The sequence below is a fragment of the Chelonia mydas genome, chromosome 2 (assembly GCF_015237465.2).
Source record: "Chelonia mydas isolate rCheMyd1 chromosome 2, rCheMyd1.pri.v2, whole genome shotgun sequence".
In the NCBI taxonomy this organism is placed as follows: Eukaryota; Metazoa; Chordata; order Testudines; family Cheloniidae; genus Chelonia; species Chelonia mydas.
In genome coordinates this window covers 49,970,762-49,990,534 of record NC_057850.1, presented here as the reverse complement: position 1 = coordinate 49,990,534, position 19,773 = coordinate 49,970,762, and the positions used below count along the sequence as shown (strand labels likewise).

Genomic DNA, 19,773 nt, shown 5'->3' with positions numbered 1-19,773 from the left:
CAACAGTGTTTGGTTTTCTGCAATTAGAAAATTGGCAACCCTACATCTGTCAATACTGCTCAACTTAAAATATAAGCTAGTGTAATCCACGTGCTTAATAGGGTGATATGTTTTTAGGAGGTATAAAGAGAAGGAGGAGAGAAGAGTGAGTTGTGTCTGGGTCATTGTTGCTAGTCAGATGTACAGTTAGCATTCCACAACCAGAAATTTCTGGAATTGGGTGTGTAGTTTTGGGCATGCTCAATAGGGTCCCCTGTAGCTGGACTAATAGACTCCATTAAGGGCAAGTAGTGCTCTATAAAAAGACATGTGATCTGCCATGGGTTGGGAAAAGGTTAGTTACAGGTGCAGACTATTGTCCCCTAACCCTGAAGTATTTTGCAGTAGAGTTATTTATTTATATACTTAATACTGATGTGTTGGTTAATTATTTAGCTGACTAGCTAAGTGAGTGATTCCAGCAGAGGAGGAGAAAGAGTTTGTGTGGGTTCCACCTGGAGATTTCTGCAAGAGGAGGGAAGATATTGTTGCAGTGCTGCTGGCTCAACTGTAGAAAGCTGATGAACAAAGACTCTAACTGAGACTCAGGTGAACTCAACTCAAACTTTTACTTCTCACTGTGTTTTGGTGGGTTTCATTTATTTATGTATAACTGAAGATAATGTATATGAATTACAAAATAGCCTTGGTATGTAATAATAACTAAGTTATTATTATTGTTTCTTTCTCATTATAAAATTGGTACTTAAGAATGAAGTTAGTTTTTTTTCGGAATGGATTGTTGGGAGGTTGACTGTGCAATCCTTGCTGAAAATCCTCAGTGACTGAATTCTGGGTCTGTATGTGCTTTTCTCCTGGCATTGTGTTAAAGCAGTTAGACAAGTGCACTAAAGTAAATTCTAGCACACCCAAAGTTTACACTAGCAAGAGAAAACTAGTTTTTTCTTCCATTTACTTTTCCTAAAGACGAGACTTTGCAGTGAGTGTGCAACTGAACATTTTTAGCAGTTGCCAAAAATGCTTTCAACCTGCAGCTCTAAGCTCGGAGGAGCTGAAAACACTAAAAGCTAATGTGTGTTTGTTACATATATGCAGTGGAGCGCAAGGACACTTACATCATCAACACAATGGTTCACATTCTTCTACAGTATATCGGCTGGAGGTGAAGTGATAGGAAGACTTTAGTTGGCACCCTACCAAAGGCAAAGGAAAAAAACCTGTCACCATGGACTAGATTGACCATTTCAGCTCAGCTGAAAGCATGTGATGGTATGTAGCTATGCTGTCCCAAAAGGAGTAATGGGAAAAAATGTGACTGCAGCCTTGAAAAGGATGCAGCTTACTTTCTCCAGCTGGCATGTGCGTGAGGGGCCACAGCATAAATTAGCACAGCCTGGCTGTCCATGGCTCCAAGGGGTTTTCTAGCAGCTAATTATGGCCAGTGTGCACAGTGATGCCCTAACCATGCCTCTTTGACGCACATACGACCTTGCATTGGACAGAATAGAAGTCACTAAAGCACCTCTACACCACTTAAGGATTCTTTTAGGTAGAGGGTAAGATCTACTGCTGGCAGAATGGCCCTGTGCTGCTTGCCCAGTGTAGGGACACGATGGGGCATTCATTGCCAGCCCATGCTCAGTCAACTCTGATCCCTAGCCACTTCCATAGCTTGGAAGATGAAAAGGTAGCGCAGAGTGATCTTTACCCTTTTCTCTTTCCCGATGCCTGCACCTCTGCTGCTCTGAATTGGGGACATAACCCTTGATGATTAATATGGCATATTAGACAAACTATGAGCAACAAGCAACAGTATTACATATAGGCAAGTATATTGTTGTACTCGTTTCCAGGGATAGTATCTGTATGGAAACCCCACGTCCCCATCTCAGCAGATAAAGATGTGTTATGGAAGCTTCTGTGCCTCTAGAAACTTTGTAGAAATCAGCATTTATATAAAATACTTTTGAAAGGGATATTTCATTTTATAAACAGCACCAACATGTATAATAGAGGCACATTCATCCATTTATTTATTATTTACTCATTTATATTGTGTTAGCACCCAAAAGCCCTGTCACTTGGTGGACTGGCCCTTTAAGGGAGTGGGGCTTAGCTTCCACCTGCGACTAGTTAACTACTTCCCAGCTGATGGGTCACAGGCCAGTGATCAGATGATAGTCTGTAGGCCACCTGGTTCTCAGATAAAAAGTCAACAAGCTGCTCACTTTAGAGTGAACTTTGCAGGAAGCAGGTAGGCACCTGTGACTCACCGTGGGTGTGAAAAGGGCTTATTTTGTCTGTTGAATTTATTGAACTGTTTTGACTTGGAGAAATAAAACTTGGTCCTGATGAAAAGGGACTGACATCCTGTTGCTATTGGGAATGTTATTTGAGGCACTGGCCAGTGACTTGACCTGCTAGCCCCAGTCAGATTCCAGGCCCCAATGTGCAAGGATAGATACATAAGCCTCTACAGTTCATGTCCCCAGGTATTACTGTTTATGGCTCCAGTCCTGCAATTGGATCCCTACTAGTGGACTGTTATGCCCTGGCAGAGCCTCCCTGGAATGCACTGCCAGACTCAGGTTAGCCTGATTGAAGTCAGTTTTGGTGGGGGTCCAATGCAAGTGCAAATATCTGCTCATTTTTTTTTCTTATCTTTATTTTTGAGTTTTCTATGGTAATTAAATAATGAGTAGCATTTTTCAAAGCTAATAGCTTTCAAGTTTGGTAGATAATGGCAGATGACATAAATGCTCTTTCTTGTCTATTCATCTATTAGGATTCTGTACTGGCACAAATATCTGAGCACCTTGCACAGCAATTCTGGCCCTCTTCACCATTGCATTCCATTAGAATATAATGTTAAATATATTTTTATTTATTAGAATGTAGTAAATATTTCACCAGTCTTTTACCTATGTTTTGAAAGTCTGACAGTGGCAATTGCATAGATACATTGCTGTTATTACCTTAACAGAGTTATTAAACAGCTTTATCATTCTCATACCAATTTGCCTCTTCCTGAAAAGTCAGGGAATGACACTCTACTATGACAGTATGTTATTGTTACTGAACCACTGCAATGAAACGTGACGGAAGGAAACAAATTGTAGAAGCCACCAAGGAATCTGTATATATGAATAAGCTATCTTTTGTCTAACTTAATTTTTTTACACTAATTATTTAAACCACCTGGAAGGCAGTTTCTATACATTTTAATGTGGGTGAATATGAAATCATTTATTTCTGTTTGGCCATAGGGTCTTGTTCTGCAGAAAGGAGACTCTGCAGTTGCTAGTCCATGGAATATCTGCAAGTTTCTCTGGCTATTCTGTCACATTGGCAGCTCCCAGGTCCAAGGTGATTCCCTGTTGATAGTAGCTGTGTTATATGGCTGCCTAAGCATGTTTTCTCAGGGAAGGAATCGCAGACTCTACCCAGACTGATTGCCATGGGTTTGGAAAACATAGGGTCCACACCAAGTTCCATCCCATCCAAGATCCAAAAGTGGCGTGATGCTTTAACATGCACTAATAATGAAACAAGCTAACTAGAATGAAAGGTAGCAGAACTCTTCACGTTTTACGGTTGTCCATCCAGGATATATCCTTGATCATACACAATTACTCAGGTGCAGAGAAGAAAGTGGTAATAAATATGGAAAATTTGAGCTACATCCAGTCATATGTTAAAGTCAAAATAGAAGTAACTGACAAAAGGCTGAGCATATATTATAAAGGATGGATGGAAACAATGCCATGCCCAGATATGAGAAAAGCAAGTGACAGCTCAGCATTACACCTTCACAGTGGGAGATGATAAGAACGATGGCAAAGCACAGATTGAGATTAATGGCAAGTGGCTCTGCAGATTTATTCAGATATGCCTGTAGCTGTATAGTAGTAAAACACAGAGAGTTGATTAAACCTAGTGGCTAAATGTTGCTGTTGTCAAAGCTGTAATGCTTTACTTACAGCTCAGACAAGTCATTAACTATATACACTCTATACATACATATGTAAAGTTCTGGGTACCCTTAAAATGAGACCCAGAAATTCTTCATAGTAAATAGGCTTGTCCTTAGCCTAGACACTGCTTGGGTGTTGCCTGATCTACTGATTGTGTATTATATATACTGATCAATTAGAAGTCCACATTAGTACTCTGTGGTTTGTTAGGGTCCTGCCTTGTGATCAGACCCAGAGCTATTACAAAGACCCTGATGTGCACAAGGGAGACACTCACACTTAGGAAAAGCCTTTACTTGGGGTTTTAGAGCTGTTTCGGCAATATGTCAGGTAGTCAATATGGTTATGCAGAAGCTTTTACTAAATGACTCGTGAATATTATAGATACCTGGAAAAGTCCCACAATAGATCAGACACAAGGGCTTAACTGTTGTGGGAGAGATGCTTGGGTGGGGATGGGAGGGGGGAATTAAAATTGAAGTGTTTGCTAGTGCTCAGAATCTGAGACATTTGTGCACAGTGTGAAATTTCCTAGGGAAATAATATAATCTAGTTCTAACTCATCAACCTTGTGACAAATATTGTTGCACTTCCGAGGACACTGGCATGAAGAGGGGTGGGACAGCAGCGAGGAATAACAAGAATACATCCTTTGAAGACACTGGCTAAGATGCACACATTTTGGCACACTACTAACAAGATTGTCAGAATTATAAGACTTTTGTGTAAAGGCATGGAAGATACAGTAGTTACACCTGAGATGAATTCAGACCAGAGGACCTAGTAATGAAGTAGATGATTTAGGCCATCTAGCACATTTCATTGCCAGTGCAGGATTTTTTCCTATTGTACGTTTACAAGTGGTTTGTTCTATCTAGTTTTGAATGGCCATTCCATTGCTTCTACTGGAAGATTATTCAACAGGCTATTAGAGATCAGTGTCGAATCTTTTCCCTGATATTCTGCCCAAGTTTTCCCTTTCTTAGCTTCACACCTGCCAAGTGTTGTGCATACCTATGGTGCTACATAATATTCAGTGGCAACTGAACTGAAGGGCAGTTCAATTGGATTGAGTGCAATATTAAGGAAAATGGATGGTTTGACTTGTTCCCTGGGTAGCATGAAAATGATGTTTCTCACAAACATGAATGGCAGCATCTTCTCTGGTTATAGAAACTGGTTTCTTAACATACTCAGGAAATCTCTCTAACAAGTAATTGGGAGGGATTTAGTCAGCCAAATGTACACCCTCAATAGAAGTAGATAAATGAATATCACTATTTTACAGGTTTAAAAGATGAGAAGTTACTAGGGTTGTGAATTAAAGGTTTTGGGTCAGCTTCTGAACTCATTTACACCTGTGCAAACACACAGACTTTGGTAAAGTTGCACACATGTCCAGTCACTAACAGCAGGGATTTGGTACTTTCATGCTGATTTCTGGTGCCTTTCTCCACTTCACTCAATGAATCATCAGCCCTTCTCCCTAATGGGAGTTTGTGAGTGAAGACTCAATGCTGGTCCCATTTAGGTCAGTGGGAATTTTAGTGACTTCAGTCCTACAATAGGAGAAGGACTGGTCACTTTTGCCATGGGATGGACATTCTGATTTTTGACCAGCTCCAAATTTCAGACATGATAAGGAATGAAGACTCTGTGGAAAAATCAAAATGGATTTAATACTGGAAAAGATGGTGATGATAGGGAACAGGGGCCGAAAGAACAGGCCAGCTAAATTTTTAATAAATAAATGAATAGTTTTGTTGCCAAGAATGGGGAGCAGAAGGTTAACAATGGGATTCTTTTTAATATTTCAGAACACTGTTTAGGGAAACAGGGCCTAGTAATATATAATTGTTTCATTATTTTAAAATATTATGAAGGGGAGCCTAGGGGAACATTTTTTTTAAATGAACAATTTTGTTGAAGCATTTGGGAAGACTGCAGTAGGCTTTTTATTGATGCAAAAGGGAACCTGAGGGAAAGAAAAGCATTTTGTTAATATTTAAAAATGTTGTTTAGGGAAATATGGAGAAGCTTTTGTATGTTTATGATAAAATACTGCATAAATGCTTATAAAAAGGAAGAGAACAAAAATGGATATTTAAAAAAAATGAATGTAGACTATGCTGTTTTTAAATTTTGTCCAAAAGCATCCTTCGGAATAATCGTTAAATTAATAGCTGTAATAAAAACAGTGCACTTTATAAATATTAGGTAATCTTCAGACACCCCTGTTAGGAAGGTATAGTATATAGGCTTGGAAGAATTTGATTTTTATTTTTGATCATTTTGACAGATATTGATTTTTTTAATCACTTCATTTATTTCAATATACATTTTCACAGTTGCAAGAAATTATGGGTAGGGTCAGATAATGGATGAAGTCAGACAATTTTTTTATTGACAGACATCAAGATTGAAAAAGTTAACGCTTTATAACCATTAAACACAAATTGTCAACATCATATGGCAAAATATACAAAATATTCTTGAATTAGACTCAGTTCTCAAGCGGCATTTCTTTGTCTATCCGTAAATTTATTATTATTCTTCATGGAAATATTTTTTTCATTGGTTTGTGTGTGTGTGTGTGTGAACTGTGAAATTGATGTTTGCTGACATTTAACCATAAAAATGTAATCCTTTCAAGCCTAATTATCTCACCCCCATTTGACACATTAGATACAATGAGGTAAAAAGATTAAGGGAAAGAATTTTAAAATCCCATGAGGTACCTAACTCCCAATGGGAATTATTATTTAAAATTAGAACAAAACCCAAAATCTTCAAAAATTTTCTGTGAAGAAAAACTTGATCAAAACATCTTGAATTTTACTTTTTTTTTTTTAAAAAAACCCATTATACTACAAAATAATTTCAAAACAAAGTAATTTCAAAATGAAAAATGGAAATGCTTTGTTCCAAATATGTCAAAAATTGCCAGGTATTCACCAGCATTTTTTGAAGAACTGTGGCATACACAGCATTGCTTATGGGAAGTCTCACCAAATAATGACAATAAGATTATTTCCAATAAACTAAGGCCTACATTTTCTAGAGTTCCTCTGTTTTGGGTGCCCAAAATACCTGTGGATTTATTTTTCAGAGACTGGGCAGCTGCAGATCCAATTGACTTGAACTGGAGGTCGAGATGATCAGTTCCTGTGCAGATCAGGCCTTGCAGGGTTGTTGTCTAGATATGCTGGAAAAAGTTCAGAAGACACTGGATGTAGTTTAATTAGGCTGCAACTTTATTCCTAAATGTCAGGGAGTACCCAGCAGATCAATTTGTATAGTGCAGGTAATTCCAGAACCATTTACATATACCCAGAGACCCTCCCCCTTTACCTATTCTAGTTCCCAGGCAGCTCACCACCCCACCCCCAAATGCAGGTTAAGGGGGGCTATAAAGAATTGGTGTGTTGGTTCCCTGCTGTACCAGTCATAGAAGCCCCGAACCCCCGTGTTTCCGTTCCTTTAAAGAATACCTCCTTTAATCCTTTGCCAATCCTTTTATCTGATCACCATATCCCTTTACTACGGAGTACCTGCACTGGACATCCACCACTCACTTACAAAATGAGTTGTGTAGCTTAACCCCTGTTTCATGTCCACTCCAACTAAGCCCTCAACCTGCTGTGGGGAAGGCAACCACACACTCCCATTCCCACCTGGCAGTGAGGGAAAAAATTCCTTCCCACCCGCTGAGAAAGGAGTGACTAGCGTAATGGCTTCCTCTCTCTTCCAGTCACCTAGGGCAGGGAATGGGTCAGCATCCGCATGCTGACCTGGTTTGAATCTGGTGCAGAAAGTCACTCTTGGGCTATCTAGCCCATAAAGGTGCCACACACCTTTTTCTACAAGTCAGACAATGGCCCCCACTGCTTAATGTGTAGTGAGGTCATTCTTAGGTATACTGCAACCACTTTATGCTGGTTCTGCAAAGCAACCTCAGGACCTCTCCTAAGGAAGCCTCCTTCTTTGGGGATTCTATAACCATGTCACTGTTTCTTGTCATAAAGAAGAGTGTGGCTCTGTTTATTCTACAGTGGTGCAACAGTCCATTAGGAGCTGTTGAAGCGAGGAATCAAGTCAGCACCACTATAAGGTTTAGTGTATCTCTACATGTTTTAAATTAGGCCACCCAAAAATTGAGAAACTCAGAATTAGAAAAAGTTGTATTTAAATTAACTGCCAGTTGATCATCAATTAATGAAGAGTGAATTAAAATTGGATAAGCAGTTTGAGTGTTTCAAATTAATTAAAACTCCTGGTGATTAGTAAAGTAGCTGGTCTTTGTTGCCCAGTTGGATATACACTCGGGTTCACTTAGCTACTTGGTTAATTTAATCCAAATATATTCTTATGCCATTTCACTGATTCAGCATTTATGCACGCTTGATTACTTTTTTTTAGAAGATCCTATAACAGATACAAGTAAATAGAATTTTGAAAGTTACATTATGAAATTAAATTTGCATTTTAATTTAAAAAATAAACAGCACTGTAGTTATGACTCTCCCTCACCATAAAGAATCTCATAAGCAAAGACTTTGATCCATGAGTAGACTAGATATCAAGCTGTGGCCAAATTACAGTAAAACTTCATCTCTGCATGAAACTCTGAACTTTGCTGTTTAAAAAACCTATGCTGTGAGTTTAATTTTTGATGGCCTCGCAGTTATGCTGATGACTGAAAACAAACCTGCAAGTGTTTCACAAAAACGTGAAAACTATTTAGTAAAAATCTTTTCATTTCAAAAATTCCTGTTTTTCATCTAAGGTTTACTTCTTCACTAGAATAATATGAACAAAATGTCTCTTATTCAGTTTGCAAATGTTGTTATAGCCATGTTGGGCCCAGGATATAAGAGAGACAAAGTGGGTGAGGTAGTATATCTTTTATTGGACCAACACCTGTTATTGAATGAGACAAGCTTTCGAGCTGTGTGGCTCGAAAGTTTGCTCTCATTCAACACAGAAGTTGGTCCATTAAAAGATACTACCTCACCCACTTTGTCTCTCTAATATCCTGGGCCCAACATGGCTATAAAAGACACTGACTCACCCATCTTGTCTCTCTATACTTCAGTCACTTCAGTGAAATTTACTTTGTCTTGTTCTTGATGTTCCATCTCTTTATATGATGTCCTTTCCTTCTTCAGTTTCTTTACTGAATTATCAGCTTGCTTGCTCCAGAGATCTTCTACCTATGTCTTTTCCTCTGTGGAAAAGAAGGTGAGGCAGTTAACTGTGTTGTGAATTTCCTTCAGTAGGATTACTCCTGAAAAAACACAGTGATGCTCTACAGTAACGGTCCAAAACAATGCAGCCAAGATTTTCAGAACTAAAGAATAATTGCGGGGTGGGGGGTCTCAGTTTTTAAATGTTCACCTTGACATATGGAAGGACCCAACTTTCAGAAAATGCTGAGTACTTATCCTCCAAAAATCATTCCCCATTAATAGGGTCTCAAGTTAGGAATTCAAAATCAAGGCCTCCACAATTGCTAAGCACTGTTGAAAATCTTAGCCAATAGTAACAGTGTTGTGAATTGTAGTGTTGTGATCATTACTGAAGAATTGGGATTTTTTGTTGTTTTTCATTATTTTTGTCTTGTTTTTAAATATCAGAATGAGTTGTTGGTTTTCAACCAACAGAGCAGAACATGCTATTGACATTAACTCATTACTAACACATATTATTGTGTTTTGTCAAATTCATCACAATTTGACTGTTCGCAGAAGCTTTTCTCTTCCTTTTTCATTAATTCTGTATAACTTTACAGTTATCTTTGTATGGTTTCTCAAATTCCCTTAAATTGTATGATGAGCTATTATAGGTCTGGGAAATACACTGTAGATATTAAGTCTCTGTTTTAAGGTTATTGCTCTTTGGGTTTCAATGCATTTCCTGATGTCTTCTAGCTTTCATTTCAGACAAGTTGTTTCAGTGAGGTTTTTTGAAATCTAAGGTTTGAATACTTCTTATGTGGGAAAATATAGCAAGAAAATACATACATATTATTATTATAAAGCAAGAGGGGATAATTGTCTAACAGGTGAGATTTTTTAAAACAAAAATGTTGATTCAGCATTTTAAAATATTTTGTATAATTTTAAAATATTACATCAATCAGTGAAGAAACAAGACAGCTGAATAGTCATATTAGGAGGGAATCTTTTAAATTTTTGTAATGGAAAAAAATCCTAAAACGTCTTGGGTGGCAAAATAAGAATGTGATAATCTCAGATGTACAATTCTCAAATTGTTGTGTGTGTAATATAAAGTCTTATTTATGATGATATAGTTATATATATATATAGTGTGTATATATAGAACACTCTATATTTATATACATAAATCCTATGGCCTGTGTTATACAGGAGCTCAGACTAGATTACCACAACAGTTTCTTCTGGCTTTATAATCTATGAGTCTATATTAATTTTAAAGGCAAAAGAAACTCAATTGACAGTCATCATAGTAAAAGTAAATATTGCTTCTGATCTTTGCATAGCCTTCGCTTTGCTGGGAAGAAGACTGAAGCAGAAAAACCTCAGGCAACAAAACTCAGCCTTGAGCAAAAATAATTTCTCTGACTTCAGTGGCCCTTGAGGAATGTAAGAATTTTCCTGTTGTTAAATAAATGTTTCCTTTCCTCCCCCATGCATGAAACACATTACATGTTCCCGAACACAAAGGGCTGGAGACTGTCTCAGACTTCACTCAGCTGTGTGGAGGAGTAAGCGGGGAGTAAGGCCATCCTGTACTCCCCGATCAGATTGTGGCTGTAGCTGCAGAGTGATGGGGAGAGCAAAGTACTCCCAGATGCAAGCAGGAGGGCTGATGGGGGGGCTAGAAGGTGGCATAGTGTAGAAGGAACTGTTCACAAAGGGGGCGAAGAGAGAGACTTTGTCTGCCTTCAGAGCAGGGGGTAAATCGAGTTGCAAATAGAGCAGGTTGAAAATTTTCAAAATTAGAAAGTTTTTGGTCCAAAACAGACGACATCATCCTGTTTTGACTAGTTCTAATCATCATCAGTTCTTTGGTATGATTGGGTGCAGAGCACCAGCAAGCCACCCCTTGCATAAGGGAAACTGTAAAGTTGCAGTCAAGCCAAGGGATGTTAATGCAACAATCCGTGCCAGAGAGAAAGAAATGTATTATGATTTATCATCCCTTTACTCAGTGCACTAAAAAAACCCTTTGGTATCCAAAGGTGAGAGTGAAAATCTTTCAGAGTTTAACGATAAAGTAAGAGTATTGACAAATTCATCCACTACAGATATTATGGATGTCTGAGGCCTTGTGAAACATTCCTAGCTTTCATGAATTTTATATGTTAAAGATTTTCTTATGTCTCCAGTAACCATTTTGATGTATGGCTCTCCTAATTCCAAGATTATTATTTTTTCCTATTTCAAATGAAATTCTTTCAGTCATCTGTTTTGTTCTGGGTCTCAGACCAGACCCATCATTATGGTGTCTGAGCATCTTAAAAACTTTTGCAAGTGTTATGAATAGCAATACCCAGTCTAGACTCAGAAGAATGAAATCTTGCCTCAAGATCTCAAATGGCTGATAGTGTACTGAAACTATAGACCTAGCACTTTGTTCTGTTGATGCAGAAATCTTATCTGGTAACCAAACAGGTTCTAGATACCGATTCAGAAAAATACTTACGCACATGCTTAGCTTAAAGTCAATGGGGCTTAAGTGTTGTACTAAACAGGGATGAATCTACGCATGTGTTGTTGAATTGGGGCCTTTACATGTTAACAACAAGCAGGGATGAGAGCAGGCACTGTAGGGCAATGTATGATCAGCTTGTATATTTTCTAGCTGCTGTGGCAGTTTCTGTCATGAATTGATGGAAGAAGTGTACATTCGCCTTTGCTTTGAAGGCATCCTGACTGATTCAGCAGGGCACTTAAGCATGTAAGACAATAAGAAAATAATTTAGTTAGATGTTCAAAATCAAACAAAGTAGTAAAATACAAGTCCCAAAATGGACTGTTCAGATACTATGGTCTTATTTTTATTTACACACGCACGCACAGCTTGTTCGTGAACAAATAGAGATGTGCACATCCAGATCTGATAGTTACTTTGGAAGCTAATGTATTTTAAAAACAGAAAATTTAAAAAAATGAATACAGAAGAAAGAAAAAGTTCAGAAGTAAGTGGCCCAGCAGATCCAGTATCAGAACTTAGACAGTAGAGCAGGGGGTTTATCTCCTACATTCTCTGAATAGGGTCGACAACTTTCTAATCACAGTCTTCCCCACCCTCACTCACTTTCACCGGCTTGGGGCAGGGGGTTAGAGTGGTGAGGGTGAGGGCTCCGGCTAGGGGTGGGAATGAGAGGTTGGGGTCTGGGAGGAAGCTCCAGACTGGGCCAGGGGGTTGGGGTGCAGGGGGAGTGAGGGCTCCAGTTGGGGAGGGGGCCAGGGATGAGGAGTTTGGGGTACAGGAGGGGGATCCAGGATGGGCCAGGGGGTTGAGTTGTGGGGTCCTGGACCCGCTTACCACATCTCTGAGGAAGTGGCTACCAGGTCCCTGCAGCCTCTAGTCACATGGGTGGCCAGGCAGCTCTGCATGGTGTACCAGCACCTGCACTGCCACTCTGGAGGCACCACTCCCTGCAGTTTGCTTTATGGCCCATTAAGGACCATCAGCTATACAACTGACCCATTGAAAGAAGGCAGATACACCTGATGACTCAGCAAGGCATTCAGAGACATGCCTATGGAGAGAACTCTAAGGCTTCCAATGTGCTGGGCAGCTTGTGTTTGAAACAAAGGAAGCACAGGCTGCATGGCAAGAGACTATAAAAGGCAGCTGCGTCTTCTCCATTTTGTCTTCAATCCTGCTTCTTACCTCTGGAGGAACTTTGCTACAAACTGAAGCTCTGAACAATGGACTGAATGACCCATCCAAGCTGTGAATGAACTGCAGAGACTTGACTTAAGCCAGCAGTTTATCCCATCACTGCTACAAGCCTGAGCCAAGAACTTTGCCATTATTGTATGTAACTGATTCCTTTAACCAATTTTAACTCACCTTTCTTTTTTTATAAATTAACCTTTAGATTTTAGTTAATAATAATTGGCTGTAGCATGTATTTGGGTAAGATCAGAAACATTCATTAACCTGGGAGGTAGTGTGTCCGATCCTTTGGAACCTTGTAACCTTCAGAGGAAGGTGCACTAATCCACCTAATCGCTAGTAGAAATTGGTTAAAACCTTGAAGCATGTAGTTTAATATCCTTTTCAACATTTATTAGCATTAACTTATATCACTCTGGATATTCTTGTAATGTATAAAGTGTCCAATCCCTTTCTGAATCTAATTTCTTGGCCTCAGTGAAATTTTGTAGCAGTGAGTTCCACAGTGTAATTCTACAGGGAGGAAAAGTATTTCCTTTTATTGGTTTTCAATTTACTGCCTTTTAATTTCATTGAATTGTTCTTGTGTTTTGAGATAGGAAAAACAGAAGCTTTTATTAATCTACCGTCTTTGCACCTTTCATTATTTTATTATATCCATCATTTCATAGAATCATAGAATATCAGGGTTGGAAGGGACCTCAGGAGGTCACCTAATCCAACCCCCTGCTCAAAGCAGGACCAATCCCCAATTTTTGCCCCAGATCCCAAACAGCCCCCTCAAGGATTGAACTCACAACCCTGGGTTTAGCAGGCCAATGCTCAAACCACTGAGCTTGCACTTAATATTCTTCATTCAAGAGGCCTAATTCTGAAAGTCACTGAAGCCTTGAAAAATGTCTATTAGTATCCCCATTAATTAAGAATGAGGTGCAGAGAGGAAAGATCAGAGTCTTTCTACCTCAGATGTGAACTGGTAAGGGTCTAATTGGCTGTTAGTATTTCTGAATACCTGCATTGAACTTGGCAATGTAATTTGTGCCTCTTTATTAGATTCCTGCTGCAGCATTAATCACTATCCAGGTCCTGTTTTCATTTTCAACATTGTGCTTTTGAGTACAGTGTGCTGATATTGGCAAGACCCTGGAGGATGCAAACAGACACTGCTGATTGGTCCCATCCTTGGAGACGCTGACAGTCCTCAGCAGACAGGACTAGCACTACCGTAAAAAATTATTTAGGGCAAGATTATGTTACCTTTGCTCAGGTTGCATATTAACTTAAATGGGACCACTCACAGAGTGAAGTATTTCACATGTGTAAGGGTATAAGTATCCTCTCACTGTCATTTTGATTTTTTTAATCTGTTCTAGAAGAGAAGCTGGGGTGTAAATAGGAATTTAGAGCAGAAATATCTGAGTTTTTCAAAGAAGCCTAATTTAGGTGTCAGACTCCCATTGATACTGGGATGAATTAGAACACTGAACAGCCCTGGGCTCTTTGCAGATCCCAGCCTTTAGCTTTTATTTACATTTTAAAACAGCACAATTTTCCCCAGTGTATTCAAATTCTGAGATTTTTTCTTAATTAAATCTCAATGGATTTTTAAAACAAAAAACTATTAGATTTTAAAAAATAAAGGCAGTAATCCAAGGCTCTAGGTGCCCTAATATATACTTAATTATACAAGTAAATTAAATCTCAAAAGTATTAAAATAATCAATTCCTCTGGAACTTTAAGAGTTTTTTTTTTTAGAAGATTTCTCCTTTTATGATCATAAGCCCATTAGTTATCTGGGCAGGACCGCCTGACAGCTCAGAGCTCCAGTACAAAACTGCAGAAAAACCTGAGTGTCTCTGGATTAAGTTTAGAAGTGTGAGCAACAAGAGTGATGTAGTGGTGGGAGTCTGCTACAGACCACCGGACCAGGGGGATGAGGTGGATGAGGCTTTCTTCCGGCAACTCGCAGAAGCTACTAGATTGCACGCCCTGGTTCTCATGGGTGACTTTAATTTTCCTGATATCTGCTGGGAGAGCAATACAGCGGTGCATAGACAATCCAGGAAGTTTTTGGAAAATGTAGGGGACAATTTCCTGGTGCAAGTGCTAGAGGAGCCAACTAGGGGGGGAGCTTTTCTTGACCTGCTGCTCACAAACCAGGAAGAATTAGTGGGGGAAGCAAAAGTGGATGGGAATCTGGGAGGCAGTGACCATGAGTTGGTTGAGTTCAGGATCCTGACACAGGGAAGAAAGGTAAGCAGCAGGATACGGACCCTGGACTTCAGGAAAGCAGACTTCGACTCCCTCAAGGAACGGATGGGTAGGATCCCCTGGGGGACTAACATGAAGGGGAAAGGAGTCCAGGAGAGCTGGCTGTATTTCAAGGAATCCCTGTTGAGGTTACAGGGACAAACCATCCCGATGTGTCGAAAGAATAGTAAATATGACAGGCAACCAGCTTGGCTTAACGGTGAAATCCTAGCGGATCTTAAACATAAAAAAGAAGCTTACAAGAAGTGGAAGGTTGGACATGACACCAGGGAAGAGTATAAAAATATTGCTCAGGCATGTAGGAATGAAATCAGGAGGGCCAAATAGCACCTGGAGCTGCAGCTAGCAAGAGATGTCAAGAGTAACAAGAAGGGTTTCTTCAGGTATGTTGGCAACAAGAAGAAAGCCAAGGAAAGTGTGGGCCCCTTACTGAATGAGGGAGGCAAACTAGTGACAGAGGATGTGGAAAAAGCTAATGTGCTCAATGCTTTTTTTGCCTCTGTCTTCACGAACAAGGTCAGCTCCCAGACTGCTGCGCTGGGCATCACAGCATGGGGAGTAGATGGCCAGCCCTCTGTGGAGAAAGAGGTGGTTAGGGACTATTTAGAAAAGCTGGACGTGCACAAGTCCATGGGGCTGGACGCGTTGCATCCGAGAGTGCTAAAGGAATTGGCAGCTGTGATTGCAGAGCCATTGGCCATTATCTTTGAAAACTCGTGGCAAACGGGGGAAGTCCCGGATGACTGGAAAAAGGCTAATGTAGTGCCAATCTTTAAAAAAGGGAAGAAGGAGGATCCTGGGAACTGCAGGCCAGTCAGCCTCACCTCAGTCCCTGGAAAAATCATGGAGCAGGTCCTCAAGGAATCGATCCTGAAGCACTTACATGAGAGGAAAGTGATCAGGAACAGTCAGCATGGATTCACCAAGGGAAGGTCATGCCTGACTAATCTAATCGCCTTCTTATGATGAGATTACTGGTTCTGTGGATGAAGGGAAAGCAGTGGATGTATTGTTTCTTGACTTTAGCAAAGCTTTTGACACGGTCTCCCACAGTATTCTTGTCAGCAAGTTAAAGAATTATGGGCTGGATGAATGCACTATAAGGTGGGTTGAAAGTTGGCTAGATTGTCGGGCTCAACGGGTAGTGATCAATGGCTCCATGTCTAGTTGGCAGCCGGTGTCAAGTGGAGTGCCCCAGGGGTGAGTCCTGGGGCCGGTTTTGTTCAATATCTTCATAAATGATCTTCAATATCTTCAAAACTGTGTCCAGTTTTGGGCCCCACACTACAAGAAGGATGTGGATAAATTGGAGAGAGTCCAGCGAAGGGCAACAAAAATGATTAGGGGTCTGGAACACATGACTTATGAGGAGAGGCTGAGGGAACTGGGATTGTTTAGTCTGCAGAAGAGAAGAATGAGGGGGGATTTGGTAGCTGCTTTCAACTACCTGAGAGGTGGTTCCAGAGAGGATGGTTCTAGACTATTCTCAGTGGTAGAAGAGGACAGGACAAGGAGTAATGGTCTCAAGTTGCAGTGGGGGAGGTTTAGGTTGGATATTAGGAAAAAAATTTTCACTAGGAGGGTGGTGAAACACTGGAATGCATTACCTAGGGAGGTGGTAGAATCTTCTTCCTTAGAAGTTTTTAAGGTCAGGCTTGACAAAGCCCTGGCTGGGATGATTTAATTGGGGAATGGTCCTGCTTTGAGCAGGGGGTTGGACTAGATGACCTCCTGAGGTCCCTTCCAACCCTGATATTCTATGATTCCATGATTCTATGATATCTTGATTCAAGCCATCTCTTACGAGCGTCAGTCCTCTGAGTTACGCTTCGCTGGCTGCTCATCTGTCTCTCTGACTCCTTTCTGACAACTGGAACGTGGATATGCTCACCGTTTCTCAGGAACAGCTTGACCACATCACACAGGGTTTCACATGACAACTGTGTTGCTACTCCTCACTTTAAACCATGATTCAACATGACATTGCTGGTCCAGTCCTTGTACCTTTCTGAAGACTTCAGTGCAAGTTAAGAATTCACCATACTAGCATTCAACACTTCTTTCTAAATCCCAGGCCCCAACAAGGCTAGGTTATGCCTTGTCCCCAGGCTAAATTCCTGGATGTTTCTTCTGGTCCATAGTACTATCTAATTCCTTTCCTCTTCCTGCTCAAAAGCATAGCCCCCTGGTTATCCCATTTGAAAGCATGCTGACTGGCTGAGAGGAAAATTATTGCATTCTGGTTGGCTGTTTCAGGAAGTGACCAGGCAGTCTGTCTGTCCTGAAGTTATCATCCATGCCAACCAGCTCCTTTGTGGCTCAGGATACTGCAAAAACTTTAGGCTGGATGATCTCTTATATCAGAGTGTCCTCACTGTATCAGGTATGGTTTTGAAAAGGAGCCTGGAACTATGAGCTTCTCCCCCACTTGAAAAGCTAAATTTTAGACAGCTTATTACTATGAATTAAATTTCCTCAGCTCTTGTCTAGGAACATGCATGTACCCCAGCAATAGTACACATAGTAGCTATTTCACAGACCTAAAATACTTGGAAATAAAAACTCCATTAGCGATAAACTACATGCAGAAAACAGGATTTAGTAAATCTGCTGTAAGCAAAGAGCTTCCCAAAGAACTGAACTCAATCTTTCTTTACCAATAAGCTTCAAAAATATATACCCACAAAAGGGTGGATTGACAGCTCACTTAGGTGATATTTTATCACAGGAGTTTAAAACCTTTTAAAGAACTCCATTTTCAGAATACGATAGAATGCTCAATACATTACCACAATGGAAAGGCTGCAGTTAAAAATCACAAAGGGTTAGGAAATGTGAAAGTAAAGGTTATAACAGGAATATAATTTTGTTGTATATCCAGTGAAGCTTGAGTGGTGCATTTCCTCTTAAAGAGCGTTTTTTTCACCCAATAGGTATCCTCTGGGGAAAGATGTCTTTTACAAATAGAGTTTACAAATACTTTACTGTCAACAAGTATGCTGTATTTCTCTGAGCATGTATGTTTAAACAAGAACTAAGGCTCTAGTTTAAATTTAATGTGGAGACTATATTCAGCATCCCTTGAAGTCCTGTGTACTTTCCTGGATCAGGACACTGCGATTTTGAGGCAAATCTTGTAAATTAGCCTGGGCCAAAGTTATAATAATATGAAAATATCTTGGATTTAAAGACCATGAATATGGAATGGTCAACTTCCAAACTATCCCACACATTACAGGACTTAATTAGCTCACTAATGTTAAATTAAAACATATTAAGTTACACTACACTACATTTCTTTTCCTAGTGAAATGTGGGTGTTTCTGAACCAGAAATGTGGGGGAAAACCCTAAGAACAAACCCACCGTAAGGCCCCCTTCCTGCAGTCTTTATTCATGTGAGTAGTCTGAGTGAGGTTAATAAGGACTTTGGGATAGGTCCTTCTAGTTTTGCTTTTCCTGTGAACGTTGACACAAGAGGACTGGGGCGGGGAAGGCTGGGAAGGGCAAAATGAATTGGAGATCAAATCCCTACAGCCCAAATTCAAAATCCTATCTAGATTTCAAAGTGGATAATGAAAAATGGCAGAACCGGCATATCTGTGAATCTTTTAATACACTATTTCAATGCTTCCAACAAACCTGGATATTTTGAGAAGCACAGAAGCAGGAAGTTAAGATTGCTCATTCAATATACAGTGCTTTACGGTAAAAAAAAAATTACTGAAGAAAGCTGCAGTGTGCCAATGAACAAAGAAACTGCACTGAATTGAAACATGAATGTGCAAAACCCATTCATTTCCTTTCTTCTGTTGTAGCATTTATATATTATTTTTATGTCTCAGCTGAGAAAAGTGTAGATATTAATGCAGTCTTTTATGTCACATAGGGGTGCTCTTGGATATATCTTGTGCTACAAGCTTCCAATATCCTATTTTATATAAATCCTTAGCTGGCAAGACAACAACTGGATGACATACTGATCTTGTATCATGTGACATGCTGTCAAAATGCAGCTCGTGATCATAAAGATATAAAGACAGGAAACACTCCTGGGATTTCCATGAAGACAAGTAGGAATAAAGTATGAGCTGTCCACAGATACGTGACTTTGATCCCTTCGATGTTCAGCTCCTGGTCATTAAATCACCTCTATAGAATATAGATTCTTTTTTCTTTTGTCTACAACACTTAGTAATTAATCACTGAAAATTAAAACTTATTTCAAGAGATTTAAAAATTATTGTCCCCTTTGTAAATGGCAAAAGGCCAATCCCATCTGAGCACATTCAAAAATAAATGTTTAGGAGATAATAATTGCATACTGGTTAAATAAGCCCCCCAGCTGAGGTGTTTGTTTAGCTCACGGAATATGGTCATAACAAAATTTATGAAACTGCCTATGTATCACGTTACTGAAATGTCTAATGATTAAGGGCTAGCTTGTGACTTTAGGCACAGTCTTTAGCAAAGTGAGGTGTGTAAAAATGCACCACCCAGGCATAGCACTGGGAGGTGCTGTGCCTCAGAGACATGCTTCTGAGTCACAAATCCTCCTCTTCAGCCTCCTTGCTCCTGGCAATGGGTAGTAATTTTCTGTTAGCCTATCTCAGCAGTAAATTTCACCTCCAAC

At 39.8% G+C, this 19,773-nt stretch overlaps 1 long non-coding RNA gene across 2 annotated transcripts in view; it reads left to right on the top strand.

Annotated features, from left to right (window-relative positions):
* Window positions 1–356: 356 nt before the first annotated feature.
* Window positions 357–19,773, top strand: part of LOC122464227 — a 70,427-nt gene continuing 51,010 nt past the window's right edge. For both annotated transcript variants that reach the window (XR_006288169.1, XR_006288168.1), the window contains exon 1: window positions 357–588. This is a non-coding gene — a long non-coding RNA (uncharacterized LOC122464227). The remainder of the gene's footprint in view (window positions 589–19,773) is intronic.